The sequence below is a fragment of the Notechis scutatus genome, chromosome 1, assembly GCF_049901735.1.
Source record: "Notechis scutatus isolate UNSWTSFEM ecotype Mainland chromosome 1, rNotScu1.2, whole genome shotgun sequence".
In the NCBI taxonomy this organism is placed as follows: Eukaryota; Metazoa; Chordata; class Lepidosauria; order Squamata; family Elapidae; genus Notechis; species Notechis scutatus.
The window spans coordinates 220550515-220574840 of record NC_142009.1 but is presented as its reverse complement, the minus strand read 5'-3'; the positions used below and the strand labels follow the sequence as shown (position 1 = coordinate 220574840).

The following is a 24326-nucleotide window of genomic DNA, read 5'->3' as shown; positions in this document are numbered from 1 at the left end:
AGGCATGCATCTCCTCGCCTGGCCTCTCATGACTGTGGGGATGCTGCAACAGTTGTAAGTGTGAAAAATTGTCATAAGTCACTTTTTTCAGTGCCATTGTCACTTTGAATGGTCACTCCACACAAGCAAAGTACCAGCAAAGGAGGGGGAAAAACTCCAGAGAAGTTCCTGAGACAGGAAGTCTAGTCCTGCCAAGAATATAATAAGGGTTAACGGAGAGGCAGTTTCTGTAAGCAACACCTTCCTTACAGGATTAGGCCAGTAATTTCTTCTAACAACCAGTTCTCCGAACTGCTTAGAATGTTAACAACCGGTTCTAGCAAATAGGTGCGAACTGATAGAATCCCACCCCTGGTATAGCCTCCTAAGATTATGTTGCGAAGGAGGTTCAAATTTACAAAATCAGAAAAGCGTGCAGGTGGGTCTTTTAGGCAGGCAGATGCTACAAAATACAAGGTCATCATGCCTTCTGGAAGCTCCTCAAGAGAAAAAGCAGTGGGAACAACTTGCAGGAGTGGCTTACAATCTTCCCCATTGACTTCCCTTGTGGAAAGAGGCAGGAAAGTTTGTAAATGTTGATCATGTGGCGATGGGACATAGCAACAACCATTGTTATTGTGATCCAGTTGTCAACAATCCAAATAATGGTCATGTGACCAAAGGGACACTGCAATAGCCACAACTTTGAGTACCAATCAAAAGCTCCTCCAGTTCAGTGCCACTTCTAAGTTTTAATGATCTCTGAACAAGTGGCCACCTTACCACCTTATTTTATGCTCTTTAGCAGCCATCAATTCAAACAATTGACTATCTATAAAGATTCTCAGTCATCCAGGTCATGGTTGTCCCAAAGGTGCTTTTTCAAGAGGCAACTGGACTTTCTGGTTTTTCTTTGAAGACATTTCACTTCTCGTCCAAGAAGCTTCTTCAGCTCTGAAGAAGTTTCTTGGATGAGAAACAAAATGTCTTCAAAGAAAAGCCAGAAAATCCAGTTGCCTCTTGAAAAAGCACCTTTGGGACAAACAATTGACTGGTTAGTCCATCATTTCAAGGAAAGAACAAAGTCCAGATATGGTACAAAGAGAAAGAGAAAAAAAGGAAAAAATGTAGAGCAGTGTGTATGCCAACTAGAAAAGACTTTCTGCATACTAACTATACAATACTGGGCATGATTGGAACTTCCACTGTAGGAACCACCAACCACAATCTTTAGAATATACTGCATTAAATCTGTATGAATAGCAGTGTAGAAAACACCCATGCCAGGGGCACTGTAGGTACATGATTGTGGGGCAGCAACATTTAAGAGGTATTTTATGTATTCTACTTTATTCTTAAAATACGCATGGCTTTGCACCTTGTTAATATTCTTCTGGATGGTTGAAAACATTTTTTTAGAAAAAGAAATTAAACAATAGTCAGGTCATAATGTGCTAGAGAACGGGTGTCAAACTCAAGACCTGGGGACCGGATCTGACCCACAGTTTGCTTATATCTGGCTCATGAGGCCTCCCTGGAAACAGTGAAGGACCAGTCCACGGTCCTCTGCTAGCAAAAATGGAGCTTGGGAGGGCTGTGTGCAACTCTCTGCCAATGAAAACAGAGCTTGGTTTTCACTAGCAGAGCACTCGGGCCACCACAGGTGCCTCCAACATGAGTGACGTCAAGCTAGCCACACCCACCCTGACCACGCCCTGCTGGCCCCCCTGAGGTCAAACTCAACCCTGATGCAGCCCACAATGAAATCGAGTTTGACACCCCTGTGCTAGAGGTTCAGATAGATTCTTTCATTTTGTAATTCATAAGGAACAATACCTTGCCTCTCACTCTCAATTCCCCATCTCTATACAGAAGAATAGTATGATTGAAACCAACACCCTAGTTAACATCATCCCACCAATACTACAATGTCTATAACTATAACAGATGAAATAACTCTTAGCCATAAAAAAGTAAGTCAACACAGGTCTAAGTCCACTGCAGTCTCATCATTGTATAAATCCAGAAAGATGAAACTGAAAAAAATGTCTTCAACTTAATGGAGTTGGTCTAATCACAGCTACAGCAAGCAGATTGCCCTTTCAAAAGTCCACTGGCCCCCTCCCACTGACATTCCCCATTGCTGCCTGAATGACCATGTCCTCCAGCCACCTGTACAACTGTTTTCCAGCCAATTCTAAATTGGGAAGCTAGTATCACAAAGCATTGGTGTGCATGTGGCCCTTATTTGCTCACTGCACCAAACCAAAAATGTGTGTACTTTGATTTTTGGCCTGTTACATTACATGAACATAATCACTCTTTTTGGAATCATGATTTGCATTTTAAGCATTGTAAAAACTCAGCCAGTGATGGTTAATCGAACAAAAATGTTAGTTTAGTACAGTCTGTGGAATGGATCAATATTATTAAGTAATAGGCTCTTAGACCTCCCACAAGCACAAAACCAACTAAGATTACACTTCTGATAAAGGATATAGACAGATGTCTCACCATAGAATAGAATAGAATAGAATAGAATAGAATAGAATAGAATAGAATAGAATAGAATAGAATAGAATAGAATAGAATACTTTATTGGCCAAGTGTGATTGGACACACAAGGAATTTGTCTTGGTGTAAATACTCTCAGTATACATAAAGAAAAGGTACATTTGTTAAGAATCAAGAATCATAACGTACAACACTTAATGATAGTCATAGGGTACAATCAGCAATCAAATCATACTAGGAAACAGTCAATATAAATCATACGGATACAAGCGACAAAGTTACAGTCCTACAATTACAAGTGGGAGGGGATGGGTGATAAGGAGCGATGAGAAGTTTAACAGTAATAGTAGTGTATACTTTGTAAATAGTTGAAGAGTGTTGAGGAAATTATTTGTTTAGCAGAGTGATGGCTTTCGGGAAAAAACTGTCCTTGTGTCTAGTTGTTCTGATGTACAGTGCTCTATAGCGTTGTTTTGAGGGAAGGAGTTGAAACAGTTTATGTCCGGGATGTGAGGGGTCTGTAAATATTTTCACAGCCCTCTTTTTGACTCCCACAAGCACAAAACCAACTAAGATTACACTTCTGATAAAGGATATAGACAGATGTCTCATCATCTGTGCAGAATGACATGGCAGGTCTTATACACAGGCAACACACATACACACACACACACACACTAACCTACACACTATAATAATCCCTTTTATTGAGTTCATATGCAAGATTTTGAATGATAAAAATGGGTTATGATATTCAACCTTCATTTGCCAACTGTTATAAAGCTTAAAGGCACTGTTCTTAATTGTGCATTGGGCTCTATTCACTTTTTCCCCCTTTGCCAGAGCAAAGGACAGATTCCACTCCCCACACCCCTGGCAAATACTATACTGTTGCTAACATATGCTTCAAAGAATTGAACACATTTGGGATCTCTGCAGGGAAAAAAAATGAGAAGTCAGTACTGCATCAGCAGAAGTCTGTCTCTGGGTTAAAATAACAGATTACTTGGATAAAACATAAAGGTGATACTGTCCCCATTCTGCCCTGACATTTTTGACAGATGTCATTCTATGCAGCTCATCTGGGGATAGAAGGAAGGCAGATGGAGGCAAAAAGCACAAACTAAAAATATTTACCACATATAAATCCTGTTATTGTACCTGCAAGTGTAATGATTCACTTAATAACAGAGGCAAAAAAAGTCACAAAATGGGGCAAACCTCACAAACAAATTTCGGTCTCAATTGCGCTCATAAGTTAAACATGACCTGTAATTGGTCATGTTTGAGAAAGAGTTAGGTGGGGTTTTTTAAAATATACATTTAATAGCTATGAAGCCTTCCTGATGATCACATGCCTTTATCCTTTGATTTGCTCTCTCTGTGATTTTTTTTTGGGGGGGTGGGGGTGGGTGTCAGGGGACATTGGCTATTTTGCGTTGAGTTCCCTAGCAAGAGGGAAGGATTTGTTTCTTTGGAGCTATCTGTGATACAACAGAGAGACAAAGTCGACAGTTTGGACAGAGAGGACTGCTAGCTTGAAAGAAGGGTCAAAGAGACCATCTATGACTATGTTAAAATTGAACAGCCTTCCCTCAACAGAGGGGGAGGGATATGACATCATCTATCTCCAATCTACAACACAGTCCTTTCAACAGTTCCAAGAAGGCTCCACACCTATTTGCACCACTCAGGTGCATGATGACACATGCCTTGATGACACAGATAAACATCCAAGTGGCCTCAACAACTCTCTAAAAGAATGCAAATGATCAGCTGTCTGCAAGGAGTATAAAATCTTTCCATTCCCCACCATCCAGTCAAAGCTGAAGAAGCCTCTTGGATGAGAAGCAAAACGTCTTCAAAGAAAAATCAGAAAGTTCAGTTGCCTCTTGAAAAAATACCTTTGGGGCAACGATGACCTGGAGGACTGAGAATCTCTATAGACAAACAAACAGACAACTTTACTCAAAGAAATTAAATTCCCCATTATCTAGAAATGCAAAAAAAAAAAAAAAAACTGTTGGGAAACAGTTGACTGTCACAAAATGTGAAAGCTTTCTGCCTGTCTTAAATCATTCTGTTCAAAAATGCAAATGAGGCTACATAACACCAAACAAAATTTGCTCATTTTCTTTTCCATTACCTGTCTTCAGTGTAGCTGATATATATATATATATATATATATATATATATATATATATATATATATATATATATATATATATATATATATATATATATATGTATATATATGTATATGTATATGTATATGTATGTATATTATATGTATATGTATATGTATATGTATATGTATATGTATATGTATATGTATGTATGGCCTTTCAGCTTTGTTCGGGTATTTTCCCACGTCATTATAGTTGTGCTTTTAAAGTTGTAGCAACGTTTCAGCAGAATCTCATCTGCCATCATCAGGCTTCTGTATTGTGTCCGTCTGTGAGTCAGACTTTTAAAGTGGTTTCAGATTTAAATTTGGGGCAGCCTATTGCTGTGCCAGAATGGTTTTTTTCTTCATCCTGATTGGTTGGGAGTCTTGGTCTGTGTTTATTGGTCTCGGAGTTTGCTGTGTTCTGCTTGATTGGTGTCTCTAATATCTTCTGTCTGTTTTTTGGCTCTTTTTGTATCTTGATTGGCTGGCAGCATTGTGTTACTTTATTGGAGGTCTTTAGTGCAGCTTGGCTTCGGGTAAATGGACGGCTATCATTAGTTAGGAAGCTGGGTTTCATCTGGGTGCCTGGTTGGGATGTGTTTGAGCTGGAGGTATCAGGGGGGATCTGTTTGTGCCCAGCTTTTTGACTGCATTTTTGTGTTCATCCAGGCGGGTGCTTATTCTTCTATTGTCAAAAAGCTGGAACACACTTCCTCACTAGTCCAACACATGGAAGCCACAGGTCATAGCATCAACTTCAATGGCACCAAAACCCTAGCCACTATAGAAAATTCCAGCCACAGAATCATCAGAGAAGCCATAGAGATTGAAAAAAGACCAGAAAGCATGAACAGAAGAGATGATTCCACCAGGCTGTCAATCATTTGGAAGCCTGCACTCACAAACAAAAAAATCTCCACACCACAAGCCAGGCAAACACTTGGGCACAAACAGATCCCCCCTGATACCTCCAGCTCAAACACATCCCAACCAGGCACCCAAATGAAACCCAGCTTCCTAACTAATGATAGCCGTCCATTTACCCGAAGCCAAGCTGCACTAAAGACCTCCAATAAAGTAACACAATGCTGCCAGCCAATCAAGATACAAAAAGAGCCAAAAAACAGACAGAAGATATTAGAGACACCAATCAAGCAGAACACAGCAAACTCCGAGACCAATAAACACAGACCAAGACTCCCAACCAATCAGGATGAAGAAAAAAACCATTCTGGCACAGCAATAGGCTGCCCCAAATTTAAATCTGAAACCACTGTAAAAGTCTGACTCACAGACGGACACAATACAGAAGCCTGATGATGGCAGATGAGATTCTGCTGAAACGTTGCTACAACTTCGAACCAAGCCGAACACCATATATATATATATATATATATATATATATATATATATATATATATATATATATATATATATATATATATATATAAATATAAATATAAATATATATATAAATATAAATAAATAAATGTGGGTATATAATTAAATGGAGAGGTCCTGCAGGTTAACTAATTCTCAGGTTCCACAAACAACTTCCAACTGATAGCTCCCCCCCCCTCTCTCTCTCTGTGTGTGTGTGTGTGTGTGTGTGTGTGTGTGAGAGAGAGAGAGAGAGAGAGAGATAAGGCTATAAAAGTCAAGGAACACAAAATTTCAGGCTATCTCAACTACATTATTTCATTTTGAATTTTCGCTACGGAACCAGTTGTTGGATTTCTCTGAAGCAGAAATCATTGAATTAATCCAGACAACATCCAAGGAGTTATTATCAGGGGTGGGATTCTACCAGTTCGCATCTATTTGGTAGAAGTGGTTGTTAACATTCTAAGCAGTTTGGAGAACCAGTTGTTAGAAGAAATTATTGGCCTAATCCTGTAAGGATTAGGCAGGAAGGAAACATTCTGGCGTTGCTTACAGAAACTGTGTTAGGAATGTAAGTCACTTAACAGCTATTTGGGTTGGACAATATATAAACCAGGATAGGCATTTTAATACTGTCTCTTTAAGAAAATGCAAAAGTGTAATTGGGTGTGGTTTCTCAAATGGCCATAAGATGGAGCCAAAAACTTGGGTTGTTTTAGTCTTAGTCTCAGAAGAAGTCTCAGTGAGTCTGTTTTCCTTCTGTTGGAATGTATTGCCGTTCCTCCATTTTTCCTAATTGACTAATATTCATGGATTTGATGTAAGTCTGATACTGAACTGTTTTTGACACTGGACTTTGTTATTGGATTATCCCTGGACTAAAAACTGACTGATCTTACCTGTGAATGACTTTGGACTGCTTATTTTGAACTTTGCTTAAACCTTTATGGTTTACATTTACTGTACAGTGTATCTGTGTGCTGTGTGTGGTTATTACTCAAACACTACTCTCAAATACGTTTCCCTGTATGTGCTCATTCTCCTAACGGGGAATTACCTCAACAAACTGCCTCTCTGTTAACCCTTATTACATTCTTGGCAGGACTAGACTTCCTGTCTCAGAAGCATCTCTGGAGTTTTTTTCCCCTCCTTTGCTGGTACTTTGCTTGTGTGGAGTGACCATTCAAAGTTACAATGGCACTGAAAAAAATGACTTATGACCATTTTTCACACTTACGACTGTTGCAGCATCCCCACAGTCATGAAAGGCCAGGGGAGGAGATGTGTGCCTCGATGTGAGTGATATTGAGTTGGCCACGCCCAGCCAATAACATGACCACCAAGCCACACCCACCAACTAAGCCATGCCCACAGAATCGGTTGTTAAAAAAATTGAATCCCACCCCTGGCTATTATAATAGCAAACTTTTATTTAGCAGTAAGGTAAACCACTAGGCCTTTTCAGGCCTGTTCCTGTGTAATCTGGCTAAAACCTGGGTTATACAAAAGTAAATGAGCTTTCTTATCGAGTTCCTCAACATTCAGTGTGTGTGTGCGTGTGTGTGTGTGTGTTTATATGTGTATGTGTAAAGGTAAATTATTCCTTTGTCCAGTTCAGAGGTGGTATTCAGCAGGTTCTGACCAGTTCTGGAGAACCGGTAGCGGAAATTTTAAGTAATTCAGAGAACCAGCAAATACCACCTCTGACTGGACCTGCCCCCATCTATTCTCTGCCTCCTGAGTCCCAGCTGATAGGCTGGGTCTTCTTTTGTTGCCGTGCACAGGAGAACAGAGCTGGAAAACAGGTTAATGGGGGTGAGGAGGGAATGGGATTTTTCAGTATCCTTCCCCTGGAGTGGGGTGGGAATTGAGATTTTACAGTATCCATCCCCTGCCATGCCCACCAAGCCAAGCCCACCAAGCCGCACCACACCCACCAAGCTACGCCCACAGAACTGGTAGTAAAAAAATTTGAATCCTACCACTGGTCCAGTTGTATCTGACTCTAGGGAATGGTGCTAATCTCCATTTCTTAACCGAGGGAGCCAGCATTGTCCAAAGACACTTCTGTGGTCATGTGGTGGCATGACTATGTACTGAGACTCATGGAGCACTGTTACCTTCCCACCAAAGTGGTACCTATTTATCTACTCACATTTGCATGCTTTTGAACTGCTAGGTGGGCAGGAGCTGGGGCAAGTAATGAAAGCTCACCCTGTCACATAGTGCTTGGATCTCAAACCTGGTCTGTCAGCTTCCATCTGACAAGCTCAGTATCTTTAACCATCATACTTCATATTTGTATTACGTTTTCAATATAATAAAATATATAAACAAGAAAATAAAATAAATAAAACACATAAAACAAGAAAAGATAGAAAATAAAAATTAGAGATAAAAGAAAAAAATCGAAAATGAAAAAAACTCATACAGTTGTGTCTTCCATCTTTCTTTCTATGAAGTTATTGTCATCTTCCACCTTTCTTTCTATCAAGTTACTTTTCACCAACCTCTGCCTCATTTTTAATCCCTAAATCCCAAAGCTATCAATTCATTTTTTTCTTCTTCCTTATAAAATCCTTATAAATCTACCAGCTATTTTTTTAAAAAAAAAAAAACTCCTTATCTCTTTTTTCTGCCCAAACTAGTAAGCTTCAATATATCTGCAAGTTCAATTAATTTAATAATCCAGTCTTCCACTGTAACCATTCCAACTATCTGCATACAGTAATCTTGCCATCCTATGATATATGTACAACATTATTTTCTAATTCCCAGTCCATAAAGCCCAATAGGGTTAATTATGATTCCAACTTTCTGGTTCCAACATTTAGTTTATTAGTCATTAACCTCCCAGTAAATGCAGCAATTAAACAGCAAATGAAGATTTGATTGAATCTGTAAATTGTGTCCATACTGGTAAAAATAATAATTTCTGCTTTAAGTGAGATTACAGTGGAACATATTTCAATAATGCCTTCAGCACCATATAGGAGTGCAATAACTCCTATTTTTAGCACTGTTGGCTTTTCACCTCTGCTACAAGTAACTTGCATTTGTAACCACAGAAACAAGACTCTACTGTTGAAATTAAATGGTATTTTTGTAGTACAATCCAAAAGAGTCATAAATTCAATTTTAACCATGTACACATTTAAAAAATAGATATTAAATCATTCCAATATCTCCATCAAGAAAGATGGTAAATCCTATATTTATTCTAACTATTCTCAATGTTTCTTCCCCCATCCCCCAAGGAGATCATGACTGTTTTAAATGGTTTAATGCCTTGATATATATTTTTTTTACTAATTCTATATAAAGATATAGTGCTGGATACTGCTAAGGGACACCGTAGCCTAGTGGTTAAAATGCTAGACTTGTTGACCAGAAGGTCAGCATTTCGAGATTCAAGTACTGCATGATGGGATGAGCACCCATTCCTACTGCAGCTCCTGCCAACCTAGCAGATAGAATAATAGAGTTGGAAGGGATCTTGGAGATTTTTTAGTTCAACTCACTGCTCAAAGAGGAGACCCTATATCATTTTAGTTGGTTGCCCAGAAGAGACTGGGCAAATGGTTGAGCAAAAAGCTGAGCAAAAAGCTCCAGTGATGGAGCTTTTCTGAAGGCAAGCTGTTCCACTGATTAATTGTTCTCACTGTCAGGTTCTTTCCCTTATTTTTAATTTGGTTCTCTCTTTGCTTAGTTTTCATCCATTGTTTCTTGCCTTGCCGTCTGGTGCTTTGGAAAATGGATTGGCCCTTCTTCTTTATGGCAGCCCCTCAAATATTGGAACACCATCATGTCACCTGAGTCCTTCCTTGCAGCTTGAAAGCATGCAAATGCAAATAAATAGTACCACTTTAGTCAGAAGGTAACCGTGTTCTATTCACCTTGATGTATAGTCAGGCTGGCCGGAAGTGTCTGGACAATGTTGGCTCCCTCAGCTAAGAAACAGAGATGAGAACTACTGGATAGAGTAGGACATAACTGGACAAGAAAAACCTTTACCTTTATAGTAAACTGAGAGGAGTCCTTATGAAGGCACCAATAAATAAGCCTCATAATGTAATAGTGATAAAATATTTATTCAGTCTCTAACGTGATTGGTCAGGCCACTCCTAACATTAGACATAGGGAGTTGATTTCCTTAGCCAGGAGATTTTGGATTAGTTGGTGACTTTTCATATCATCAAAGGACAAGGATAGATGCTTATAGGATCTTCTCTTTCATGTACCATGGTAATAAAATGTTTTGAGGATTAGCATTTCATATTTTTAGTTTGGTCTGCACTTGTATATAAATGTGGAACAAGACCTGTTTTTTTCCACAGCAACAGGTCTGCGAGGAAGATTGGACAGAAAGAATGTGGCTGGCTCCATACTACCTAGATACTTTTGAGGGCTAGGATTGGATATGGTCTCCTTGCTTGTAGTCCAACTACCTTAACCCTGCATTTCTCAAGCCTTGGCCACTTTAAGATGTATAAACTTCAACTCCTAACATTCCCCAGACAGCATCTTAAAGTGACCTACATTGACAAACATTGCCTTAACCCAGAAGAGTCAAAGTAGCAACCTGTGGGCCAGATGCATCACATGCAGGCCATGCCCACCCCAGCTCTGTGAAGGGGAAAAACATTGTGAAACGTCACATGATGGCACTGTGATGCCGTGAGTTTGGCACCATGCCTTAACCAGTACACCACATTGGTTCTCTGATAAATGGACACACAACAAACCTTGACTTGACCCAATTTGTTACAGCAAAATGTCTTCATGTCGCCTTGGTGATTAGAAATGGGAAGTTTACTTTACAACTATGAAAACTATGAAATTCCTTTATTTATGTTATTTTATTCATGCATGAAAGGACACACTGAGGTAGTATTTATTGAAAAAAAACTCATCTTTTTCCCTTTACAAGCATGCTTCCACAAAACCAACAAACCAATTGGGAACATTTATTTCAAGTAGATGAAATTTCTTGATTATGTTTACTTGTTGAAAATTTGGAGCAATACAGAAATCAAGTAAGTATGATTTGAAAACCAAAGCTTAAAACTTAGAAGCAAATTATGGTTGATTAAAGAAATCATACTTAAACCATGCTATGTAACATATGAATACATAATATATGATGATAGTATAGCAGTACAGTTTATTCTGTACATGTGAAAGATTTTAGCTTTGGTTACATTTCAAGGTAAGACTGGAAATATTCATTTTGATTATTAATTGGAGCCACTGTCAGTCAGTAGCATAGGCAACAATTTCCAGATGAATCAACACTATGAGTTAATATATGGAAATAATATTTTAAGGCTTAAAAATATAACTTATGTAATTGTTCATGTAAGTCATTTTGTATTTTTTTGTAGATATTGTATGTGTATTCTTATTACACACAAATAATACATTCTATAAAGTTGTCCAATCCACATCTATGAGGAAAGGTCGTGGTTAGATAGTGGAGCTCAAAAATATTGTTCAAGGATAGTAGAGCTGCAAAAAAATACAAGGTATTTTCCACATTGAACATAATGATTTAAAATTTGTGGGAAAATATCTTTTGAATATAAATAAAAGTGGGACTATATAAGGATTCCATTTTAGCTTGCATGAAATAACTCTTATCCAGTAAAGAAATTTTAATCTTGATTTATTATGAATGATGAAACAATAATTAAATCAGAGCTTGGGAGGTATTTTACCCATTCCTGGGGTGATATATTTTTACAATTCTTTTAATTTCCTTTAAAGCTCTTAAAGTTTCTTTGATTAAACAGTATTTTCTTTAATGATGTTATCAAACCCTTACTAACATCAGATCCTAATACATGTTGGATATATGCAATCAAAGGTTCAATTAGAGTACATATTCAGACATTTCACTAATTAGTTATTTATTTGGTTTATCCTCACTTGGATCCATTACTATTGTTAATGATAAAATAAAAAAGTTAAGATAGAATAGGATAGGATAGGATAGGATAGGATAGGATAGAAGAACAGAACAGAATTTTTATTGGCAAAGTGTGATGGAACACACATATTCGAAAACAGAATAAAATCAATTGCAGCAAAAACAATAATGCATTAATCCCCACAGGGACTCTGGAAAAGCCAGGCAGTAGATTATTGAGGTTGTAGAATTCTTGAAAGTCCTAAGAGTAGCTCCATCCTTGTCTCATAAAAGAGAAAAATGCAGACAAATGCACCCTCTCAGTATCCACCTCCTAGTAGAAGGGGACCTTTAAGTAAGTTTTCCGTGATTTTCCAGATCAAGTATTTGGAAGTTTTCTGAGAAAGGTAAAGCCCTATTGTCTCATATTTTAGCCTCTGAGTCACCTTTGTGCAAGTTGAGTGGCAGAAAGAAAGAATGAAAGAAAGAAAGAGAAAGAAAGAAAGAAAGAAAGAAAGAAAGAAAGGAAGGAAGGAAGGAAGGGAGGAAGGAAGGAAGGAAGGAAGGAAGGAAGGAAGGAAGGAAGGAAGGAAGGAAGGAAGGAAGGAAGGAAGGAAGGAAGGAAGGAAAACAAAATGAAAATTGAAACCAAATAACCAGAATTGAATATATGGAATATATTGTATTTACAATCAAATCCTATTAATGCTTACTGAGTAATAAACCCTGCTAAATCCAACAGATTTACTACTCTAAGTAAGTGCTCTCATGTGCTTTTAGCTTTAGTCTATTGTAGACTTACAACATTCCTCTAATGTTCCTAGATTATTCTTTTTATGAGATTGTGATAGTCTGGATTACACCCTATTTATTGTATCTGCCTACAAAGCATGAAGTATGTCTCATTCCAATTCTGCCATTTCATCTGGGGCCTCCCCTGTTTCCGCAACCATTCATAAAGAGTATGAGAAAAATACAACCTTCACTTGAGGGGGAATTCATAAACAAGCATAAAGTACAGGACTCATGTCTATGACTCAGAAAGAAAGGTCTTTGGAAGTTGTCCCAGAGTGTGCTTTTCTTAATGCCAACTGCATAGAATCTTTCTTGGAGGAAATTGTGATCTAGGAGCTCATTAGCCAGCTGTCATCTTTATGGAGAACCCAAGCCATCTATGCATCAGAAATAGTTTTTATTACCTCCTGCCAGCATTTTGGATCTCAGAGGGCAGCAGCAGATTGCAGCTGGCAAGAAGACTAAGTAACTCGTTCTTAGAGATCCATAATGAAAAGTGCTTTTTAAAAAATAAATAAATAAATAAAATGTTTTTCCCTTGAGAATTCTGTTTTTCACTAAATGGAATCTATATTATAAAGTAAATTTCGAATAATATTAAAACCAGCCCTATTTATTACAAACTTTTTTTACTCAGCCCTTTTAGAACTTCACAACTTTTGTGCTGCAGCATTTTATTGCTGTGTTTGTTATCCAGGGAAACATATTATTAAGTAATTATTATTTCTTAACAACCGGTTCTGTGGGCATGCCCTGATTTGTGGGTGTGGCTTGGTGGTCATGTGACTTGGTGGGCATGGCTTGTATGTAAATATTGTAAATATTTATGTAAATGTTGAATTTTTTATTTAAAGAAAGAGCAACTTTTACCCCCAAATGAGGGCAAAGCAGGCAGGCAGATTGAGTTGCTTGCAGAATCACAGAGTCACTCGCAGATCTACTTCTCTGCAATCTGCTGCCTGAGTCTGCACTGAAAAATAAAATTTTCAGTCCTAAGGAAGGTACAGCTCTGCTCTCAGGCCAGTGGTGCGATTTGCCGGTTCTCCGAACTATGCAGAATCGTAACAACCAGTTCTATAGAACTGGTCTGAACTGGTAGAATCCCACCCCTGATGGTAGTGCTTATTTTGTTTTACAGTTGCTATTGTTGGTGTGTTGGTCACATATGTACATCTTTGTTTGCATTTATTGTTACAAAGCTTCTTTAAACCACTGAGATTCATTCTCCTGAAGTAGCTTAAGACCATTGGTAATAAATACATATATTAAATAAATAAAAGCACAAAATATGTGTGTCAAGCACATCCTGTTTTGTAGAAAGACTATATCTATGTGATTAAAAATATATATTTTGCTCTAAGAAGTTCAATCTCTTGCAATTGGGTAGGGTGAGATAAAGCTCCTATCTGAAATTCAAAATAGTATCTTACCAAACAGTATAAGCAATGCTGAGCTATATAGTTTGGTTCAGGAGAAAATGTGTTTCTTTGGTTTTGTTTGTATAGTTATTTGCTGGTTTACACAAATATTGGGGGGTATTATAAGCTTTGAGGTCCAATTTATCTGGAGGGTATTGGTTTGAGAAAGTAATATCTAAAACAAGATATATATTCACCCAATTGAAAATACACATTTAAAGAATTAGAATCCAGTTTCATTATCACCTGTTTTGCCTGAAGAAAATGTTAGGAGCATCAGAGAAACAATTATCTCATAGTTTTCAGCAATCAGTCTGGAATCAGGAGATCTCAACAAAGAAATAAACAAAAATCCAGATCCAACTTCCAAATCAAGGAAAGAAAACAATGAATTTAATAAAGAAAAAGAAAAAGAAAACAGCCTGAATATCAGGGCAAAATATCAGTCTAAAATTAAGTGTATTGAAAAGCAATCTGATGTTCCAAGAGTAAAAAATAAAATAAAAAAAGATTGAACAATGTTTTGCCACAGTGGACTGTAGGTGAAAAGTGGTGGTATTTCAATGAATCAGAATTATACTTAAGAATGTGTATTGCTTAAAATTACTTGTCAGCTGTTCGTTTAAAAAATGCTAAACTCTACCATATCTAGATGGCTATCCTTGAAATCTATACAAGCCACACTTTCAAAAGTAGTAACCCTAATCTGAACTATAGAAGGAGGTAGAAAAGCATCCACAGCAGTGGATGGACGTAAATCTACTGTAAAAGAGCTCAATTTAAAAGATCGTATTAGGACACAGAGGAGAACCTGTGAGCACCCCTATACCTCCTTGCCCTGAAAAGTACTTCTGATAGTACAGGGGAATTCCAGATTCTTCTTTTGGCTCCAATATAGATGGTCTCTCCCATCTATTCCCCCTTTTCTGAAGACCAAAAATCTGATTCATTCAAGACAATGACCCACAAATATCTAGTAAATTGGTACTCAGTTGGAGCAACCAGATGCAACTGTAAGTTTCTTGATGAGGTTCATTCCACCCTTACACTTAATAAGTTCTGAGTTCTTTATTACTTTTCTTTGCTGTAGAATTTCCATGTCTGTCCACAATTGTCAAGTAGACTGACATCTAAGAAACCCATCCATGATATCAATTTTTCATTCTTTCCTAGCCAGGTTTATTACCTGCATATATCTGTAGCCCTTGGGTCTAAAGCAAGCGTTAGTACCAGTGATAAAGCTATAAAGTGCCATAATATATTCCACAGACATCTCCATGGTTTATACGGAGAAGTTTTAAGACATCAATAAAGTTTGAACTGCATGCTGAATTTTCAAATTCATCATGGTAGGGACGAGTCTTGTTTTCATCTTTCTTCGCAGCTTTACTCAATCCCTTAAATTATGACTGTAGCTGATTAAAAAGAGAAGAGACAGGCACCAAATGGTGTTTTTCTGCTTTTTCTTTCTCTCTCTTCACACGCACACACACATTATTTGGAAGGGAATCTTTTTCAAATCAAATATCATGCAGAAAGGCACACACTGAGAGGCAATTATAAATTGGATGGTGTCTGAATGCTTTCCATAGGGCTGAGGGAGCAGATTACCCAGAGAAGAAGGCCATCATAAGTGTCCATGTAGCATTGCATTTAAAATGTAATATCATTTCACAGGATGATAAGTAATCATTTCATGTCTCAGTAACTCTGAAAAATAATGCATTTTGTAAGGGGAAATCCATTTTGTTTTTTCTTTAAAAAGAAAACTGCTCTGTGCAAGGCAATACTTTGGACATGAGGGTCTGGAATTTAAGAGCTCCATTGTTAAACAAGGTTAATGCTGCTTTGATATAAATAAATAGGGTATTTGATATAAATAAATAGGATACACACACACACACACACACACATAGGCCCTGGGTTGCACCATTAAAGTGATGCTTTATTTAATCGATCACAGGGTTTTAAATGTGGCTTTGTAATCCAATACAGGTAGTCCTTGACTTATGACCACAACTGAGCCCAAAATTTATGTTGCTACGTGGCGAATTTGTTTAAGTGATTTTTGCCCCATTTAACGACCTTTCTTGCCACATTTGTTAAGTGAATCACTGCAATTGTTAAATTAGCAGCATGGTTGTTAAGTGAATCTGGTTTCCCCATTGACTTTGCTTCTTGTGCAAGGTGATCCCATGACCTTTATGATTTATGACACTGCAACCGTCATAAATATGAACCAGCTGTCAAGCATCTGAATGTAAATCATATGACCATGGGGATGCTGCAACGGTTACAACTCAGAAAAGTCACTTTTTTCAGTGCCATTGTAACTTTGAATGGTCACTAAGTGAACTGTTGTAAGTCAAGGACTACCTGTACAAAGGATTTCTGATGTTTGTCAACAATGGAATGATAATTTTGAAGAGCAAAGAACCATCTCTAACTTCATTCACACATCAAGTTTTTTGAAGTTTTTTATAGGAGTGTAAATTTCCTCATAGATACGTAGTTTAATGTATTATTCTTAGCCTCTATGTTTCACTATTTCATCCAACCTAAAATTGGGAATATCTTTGCTGACATTAAATTTCAGATTATGTGTTCTCATCCAAATTGTGCCAACTCTGAATGTTGTTGAGAAACAATTCAGGCCCTGGGCATGAGAGGGAATGATGAGCCTCTCTGATAAATTGATATTATCCCAAATAACATTTTACTAAGCAGGAGAATACTACAACTTTTAAACAATTACAATGGGTAAGTCAATTCTCTTGTAAAGGAGTCCTTGATTTATGACCATAATTGGACCTGAAATTGCAGTTAAGTGATGCAGTCATTACTTGACATCATGTGACAGGACCCAATTTTGCAACCATTTTTAATTATAGTTAATAAGCAAATTGTTGCAGTCACTAAGCAAATCACACAGTATACTTTATGACTGTTAAGCAAATCTCAGTTTTTCCATTGACTTTGCTTGTCGGAAGTCGGCTGGGAAAGTCACGAATCACATGATTATAAGATGCTGCAATTGTTGTAAATTTGAGTGTGTTGCCAAGTGCCCAAAATGCAATTATCTGACCAAGGGGGTGATGCAAAAGTTATAACTTGGAGGTTATGTCGTAAGTTACTTTTTTTCACTGCAGCTGTAACTTGGAGCTGTTGTTAAATGAATTGTTGTAAGCCAAAGATGACCTGTAATACTTATTGGAATCAACTGAATTCCAATGAGGCAGTTTCTAAAACTTTTTTTTTTTAAGAAACTGTATAATCTTTTTTTAAAAAATTGTTTGATTCACCCTGAAATGCTTCTTGGCAGTTGATTCTAGTAAAATATTTATTATTTGGTCTAACAGATCCAAATTCTACCATTACCTTGGAATTTCCATGATTATTGAAGGCTCAAAACAATAAACTATGACTCTTAAGTGGGTAACACTTAAAAAGAACAAGAAGTTGAAATTATTATCTACTTACATGTGTCTGGAATTATGAGCTTAAATGACCTCTTAAACCTTTAAACAATAATTGAGATTAATATAAAGAAAATAACAAATATTTTTTCTGTGTATTGGGTATCTTGGATAATTTTTAATAAAGTTATTGCAATTGCTTTATTCTTGGAAATACAGCTCTGTAGTTGAAACTTTAACTTATATGATTTAGACTTATATTCTTGTCACATTTGAGGCTGAAAGCAACAATATTCAAAAATCATATGGTTTGCATTGCAAATGACACACATTTTGTCATTTGTGCACTTCTGTGCCTCTCTTCACAGATACCTCTGCTTTGGTTTGACCATTCCACGCTAAAAGCATGCTCTTGTTAAAATGTTAATGTTCTTCTTGACTGTAAGTCCCATCTACAAAATGAAGAATTGTAGATTTTGGGGGGGAATGAAGGTTGGTTAAAAGAATAAAAATACAGTACTGAAAGGAGAAATCTATGCTTGATTTGCAGCTAAAGATGGTTAATAAGAGTTGCCTGTCAGTGTGTAAATCAGTTCCTCCACAAACACATATAGCAATAGCACTTAGACTTATATACCACTTTATAGTGCTTTACAGCCCTCTCCAAGTGGTTTACAGAGTTAGCATATTGCCCCCAACAATCTGGGTCCTCTTTTCCCCCACCTCAGAAGAATGGAAGGCTGAGTCAACCTTGAGCCTGATAGGATTTGAACTGCCAAATTGTAGGCAGCTGGCTTGCAATACTGCACTCCAACAACAAAAAGGCAAAGAAAAAGATTTGCAAGCTATATGTTCAAATTTGGGGCAATTGTTCTATTTTTAACATAATTTTTCATGTCTTTCCCTCGTTTATTTATTTTAATTACAGTGATTAGTTTTGAGATTGTATTGTATTATTCTACTACATGTTACACATTTTCTTATTTATTAATGAATAACAACAACAACACTGCCATCAAACAACAACCTCTTGACTATTCCAGGTCCTTGGAAAGGATTTGATAGGTGAATAAAAATGCCAAATCCAGTTCAAACATCTGTCTCACTGGGCAATTCACCCTAATAATAATAAACCAAATGTCTTTAATAACACCAAAATTCTCCACCAACTGACCATTACTTGAGAATTCAAGACCACATCTGGAGGATTTTCAGGTTGAGGAAGAATAGTATATAGCATGTTGCCAAAGAAATATATCATGAATAATAATGTCATTGGCAGCAAACCACCTAGAAAGCCACCATCTCATGTATACTGGGGAAAGTGCCAGTAACTGCAGCTGTTGAGAGATAAATTTAACATATGCACCAAAAATGGAAGACTACAAAAATCTAAAACAATACTATTCAGCATGTAGTTTCATGAAGTTTCATTTTGAGTTTTGATATTTGCATTTTACAACTGATAGTATATTCTATATTAAATTACCATATTGGCTATTCCACAGAAATATGATAAATTGCTGTTGTAGCATCAGGGCTGAGCCCACAGTAGAAAGCTCAAAGCTATCAAACCTTTTCTCCCAGAATATACATGATGCTGTTTTCCTGTTCTGATGTAATTGTTTGGTTGGTACTACAATTACCTCCACTTTTCCAACAGGATGTCTTTATCTGGAATCCTCCCCTTTCATTCCAGCATATGGGAGCTATTGTATCCCACAGTTCAGGCATAGACTTTTGGGTGACAATTAAGTTAAAATGACAAGAGCAAAATTCACTCGTAATATCCTATCAGCTCAGGAAGCAACTAATACTATCCATTTCAACCTATTTTCTCACATTCCCCTAGGTTTACTATTAGCTTACATCCCATTTCAGAACAATGCCTCACTGAGGATTCCTTTCATTGGTTAAGCAATTAGCAAAGGCAGGCATGAGTCATTAATCTTTTGGTTCATGCTCTCCCAAATCTCTAGAGATACACCAAAAGCTGGCATTTATTTTGAGCTCTTTGAAATGTGAAATATTCCTGCAAACTCTGAAGCCCTGAGCCTCAAAATCTAATTACTTCTAGTTGTTTGCATGAATAACTATATATTTCTAACACACTCCCCTACGTTGACAAAACCTTTTAAAGATCAAAAGACTACTCCCTCTTCCCTTGAGGGTTGTCCTGGGAAATGTGCATTAACTTTCAATAAAGTCACAGAGTGAAAAGCTATGCACAGCATTCTGAGGGGGTAAATTTGCTCTGTTTTATACTGGAGGTGGTCCCTATCAAAGGTAGCCTTCTCTGATCAAAGGGATCTAAAGAAAATTCTAAGGCCTTTTCAGGGGTGTGATTCAACTGGTATAACAACTGGTTCAGTGAGCGTGCACAAAGTGCTAAAGCCACCCTCTGCGCACATGCTCCATGTTTAAAAGAGTTAATACTTACCTTCAACTGCAGCTGAAGAAAACAGCTGAGGCATGGCAAAATGTTCTGCCACATGAATCAGCTGTGTTCTAACAAAAAGACAGTAAAGAGCAGGGGCGGCGGGCGAGTTCACATTCTTGTTGGAATGAACCGATTCAGAGCCAGCTGATCATTGGAACAAGGGGTTCGCCTGAACTGATCCGAACTGGGAGAATCCCACTTCTGGGCCAATTGTAGAGCTCTATAGTTCCTTCCCTAGTATGCATGATACACATTCAAGACTGTAACCTATTGGGCTACATCTAAACTCACGTCCTTTGAAATTCACAGAGCTCTACAATTTCTCACTTGGGAAACAATTATTTATAATGATTTGCCTTGTTAAAAAAATATGTAGAGTGATGGGATTATTAAATGGGCTGAAGATATTGGTATCTTCTCCAGCAGGCTTTAATCAACTGTCTCAAGCACAGAAGGGAAGGCTAGATCAAATTGAACCCATAAGGAAACACAACAATAAATCCCAAACCCTAAACATAGTCATCTGTTGGAAAAAATATCCACCTGGTTCAGTTCCAATCCTAAAGAGAAGCACTGGAAATAAAATGGAGGCTGAAGGCTGATTGGAAAGAAAGGTTCAATTTATTGATGAAGCAAAACCAACCAACATACGATTTTGGGACAGCTGATAAAATGGAGGTGAGGGTGGGTTTTTAGACCTTCTTTGGCTTTTGTATTTCAGCTTCTTGTTCCTGTGCAAGAATATGTCCTTTAATATTCTACTGGCTGTTGTCAGATTCCTAAGGGGTCATGTAGGGGTTATGTCGGGGTCATAACTGGCTCTATACGCAAAAGAGGAAATGCAAATCCTAGGTGCTCGTCTGACTAAATCTGGTCAACCTCTGGCTTTTTGTTTATCTGAGCTCCCAGGTTTCTGTGGCTTTGAAGTTTGAAACTGTTGTGGGGGTGGTGCAATGAAGGGGCTTGTGTTCTGAAAGGGTGTTGAGCAATTCCTATTGTGGCTAATGGCTTTTGTCCTGTGTTGGATCTTGGGTGAGGGGGTGCTTTCTAATCCTACCATTCGGCCAAGGAGTTTCAAAATATACTGTTCTTTAATGGATTTCTGCCTGCAGTATTTACTTGCTTATAAATAGAGCTATCTAGATACTTGTCTTCCTCTTTCAATAAGCTCTTTATCTCTTAAGTGCTGGCATCTGCTATGGGTTATTAAGAAAGACTTGGGGACTGCTTTCTGTCTTTAAGAGCCTGTTTCCCCATTTCTCCTCTAGGGAAATATAATATTCTGCCTTTTTTAATATTTCCAAAAATATTTCATTCTTCTCGGAGAGGGGGCTTCCCAAACATCCATGTTAGTTCAGCTAGGGAGTTCAGAATAAAGGCAGGTCAAACTTTAAATGGTTATAGATGCTGAACATCTAGAAAGAAAAGATACATAATGCCCAACCTGCTGATAGATATTTGTTTTGTTTAAAAGAGAAACTGCAGATTCTTTATTTCAGGCTTGAAGAAAAATGGAGTAATCTCAACTCCACACTAGATTCCACTGTTTGTAGACTTTCAAAACTGAATGATATATTGTTATGTAAGATTAATAACAAGCATACCCCTGACTTCCATCTATTTTCCTTATATTCCCCTCTAAATACATTTTGGATTAAATAGCCTAATAAGCAGGAAACAATATTTATTTTATATTTATACATATATTTATATCTCAATTAATATTCTCTTAGTAGTGGTACACCGACTCAGAGTAATTTATTAATTAAAACTATGATGCTGTACAAAATTATGAATTAATGCATAAAGCAGAACAACAGAAACAAAGACTAAGCAAGAAAAACCCTATCTCCCATGCCCCATGTAAAAGTCTAAAGCAGTACCAGTCATCCCAAGCATTGTTTAACACAACTTTAGAACTTTTCAACAAATTTGATAGATGTTTCCCTCCTGAAATCTGTTGCTTTGGATTGAGAGAAGAGGGAAGGCAGGTTAAACACAGGGAGAAGAAAGACATTTCAGAGACATAACACAGCTGATTCGTTGCCCTGGGACTGTGGTCCCATCCACAACTTTTAACAGTTGTACACATAATGCAGTTCTAAAGATATTATCCTTGACCATAAGATTGTTGCATAACCCTGGTCCAAATTGCTCTGTTCTGATATCAGAACAGAGGATCATATGGTACAAGGGAAACCAGTAGTACCAGTAGCAGTAGAAAACCCCATCTCTCATCAACTTCAGTCATGCTTTCGGCCCATGGAATGGGAAGCATTTATTGGTAGCCCTCGACTACATAACTGAGTCCAGCATTTCTGTTGCTAAGTGAAACATTTGTTAAGTGAATGTTGTCCCATTTTACAACCGTTCTTGCCACAGTTGTTAAGTGAATCACTGCAGTTGTTAAGTTAGTAACAAAAAGTGATCACATGACCCTGGACACTGCAATCGTCATAAATACAGGTCAGTTGCCTAGCTTCCAAATTTTGATCGTATGATCATGGGGATGCTGCAACAGTTATAAGTGTGAAAAACAGTGAAAAGGTCACTTTTTTCAATGCTGTTGTAACTTTGAACAGTCACTAAATGAACTGATGTAAGTTGAGGACTATGTGTATTTCTAAAGATCAGGCAGCTCCTGATACAATATGAAATTTTGGGTATCCTAGACTCTATTCATTTGTCAAATAATTGCCAGCGCTTTCAATTGCTTTTGAAAAAACCTGTACCGTATTTGCCGGCGTATAAGACGACTTTTTTGCCCTGAAAAACATGCCTCCAAGTGGGGGGTCGTCTTATACGCCGGGAGGACTCGACTCCCACTTCGAGCTTGAGTTGCAGCCGGGAGGGAGGCTGGGGGAGCGTGTGTGTGTGTGTGTGTGTGTGTGTGTGGCGGGTGTCACTCGCCACACGCTGCAACCTTTCCCCCTCTTCCTTCCTTAGCGGTGTGGGGAGGAGAGGATTCGAAGATCCTCACGTGCGGCGTACTTTTCTTTTTCTTTTTTTCTTTTGCACGCAGGTTTTGCATGCGGGCGGCTGTAGGTTAAGGATGGGGGAGCCCCGGGTGGGTTATCAGGTTTTACGGTGCTTCCAACATGTGCGAACGGTGGGAGAGCGGAGAAGAGAGCGAGAGAGCGCCCGCTGTGTGAAATCCTGCCGTCAAAGCAACACTGGGGGAGGCAGGGTATAAATTTACCAGGTTAATGTAGCAATGGTGATTAATGCCCAGAACATTGTTTGCGGGTATTGGGGTGTGTGTGTGTGTGTGTGGTGGTGGTGAGGAGAGGTTGTCCTTTGAATGCGGAAAAGTAGGTGTGACCTTGTGTAGGAAAATAAAGAGATCCTTTTAGCGTGTTTGGCTTCTTTGCTTCCCCTCGTTCGTTTTGACGTGGAGATAATGGCCTTCGGGCGGGAGGGGAAGAAAACGGTAGCTGGATCATTTCAAATTTCACTTACTCTCCTGCCTCACTTCAATATGTCTGAGCGACTCCAGATACTGGAAGACTTTTTGAATGAAAGTGTTACCTCCATTTTTTTTTTTAAAGAGGGCCACTTGGGGAAAAAAAAGATTCTAAGGAATTCCTTGTTTCTTGATTAAAGAGAAGGCATTGAATATACTGTTCCTTGGCAGCCTTTTCAGTGTCCGGGTTTTGGTGTGTGTGTGTGTGTGTGAGAGAGAGAGAGAGAGAGATCAGCTGTATTGAGAAGAGAACGTTTCCTGTGTTCTCATTTTATTTACAACATATTTTACGCTTAATGGTAAGCAATGAAAAATATTTTTAAAACTCATTTCTAAATTCCATAGCTATTTGCATATTCTTGGTTCAAAATTGGATTAGCTCATTTCAAAATTGTCCAAAGCAGAAAAGTGCGTCAAAAAAAAAAAAAGTGCAAAAGTGGAAGGTGTGTGGAAGAGGGGGTAGTCTTATACGGCGAGTATATAACAAACTCTATATTTTGAGTGGAAATGTTGGGGGGTCGTCTTATACGCCCAGTCGTCTTATACGCCGGCAAATACGGTAAATATTATAGGAAGAGAGTCGTGGTAATCTGTGCTTGAAATATTATAGGAAGAGAGTCGTGGTAATCTATGCTTGAAACATCTTTTCCAAATATTAAAACATTCCAAATGTTATTAAAAGTATAAGTTAAGTTAGCTTATGATGAAGTGAGGGATAGTTTACAAAAGCTTATTTACGGTGGTAGCACAGTGGTTAGAATGCAGTAGTTGCAGGCTACTTCTGCTGACTGCCGACTGCCTGCAATTTGGCAGTTCGAATCTCATCAGGCTCAAGGTTGA

The 24326-nt window shown here is 37.9% G+C and overlaps 1 protein-coding gene across 2 annotated transcripts in view; it reads right to left on the bottom strand.

The window, feature by feature from the left end:
- The window catches only part of CNTNAP5 (contactin associated protein family member 5), a 432771-nt gene that overhangs the window by 340354 nt on the left and 68091 nt on the right, over positions 1–24326 (bottom strand). The window lies entirely within an intron of this gene.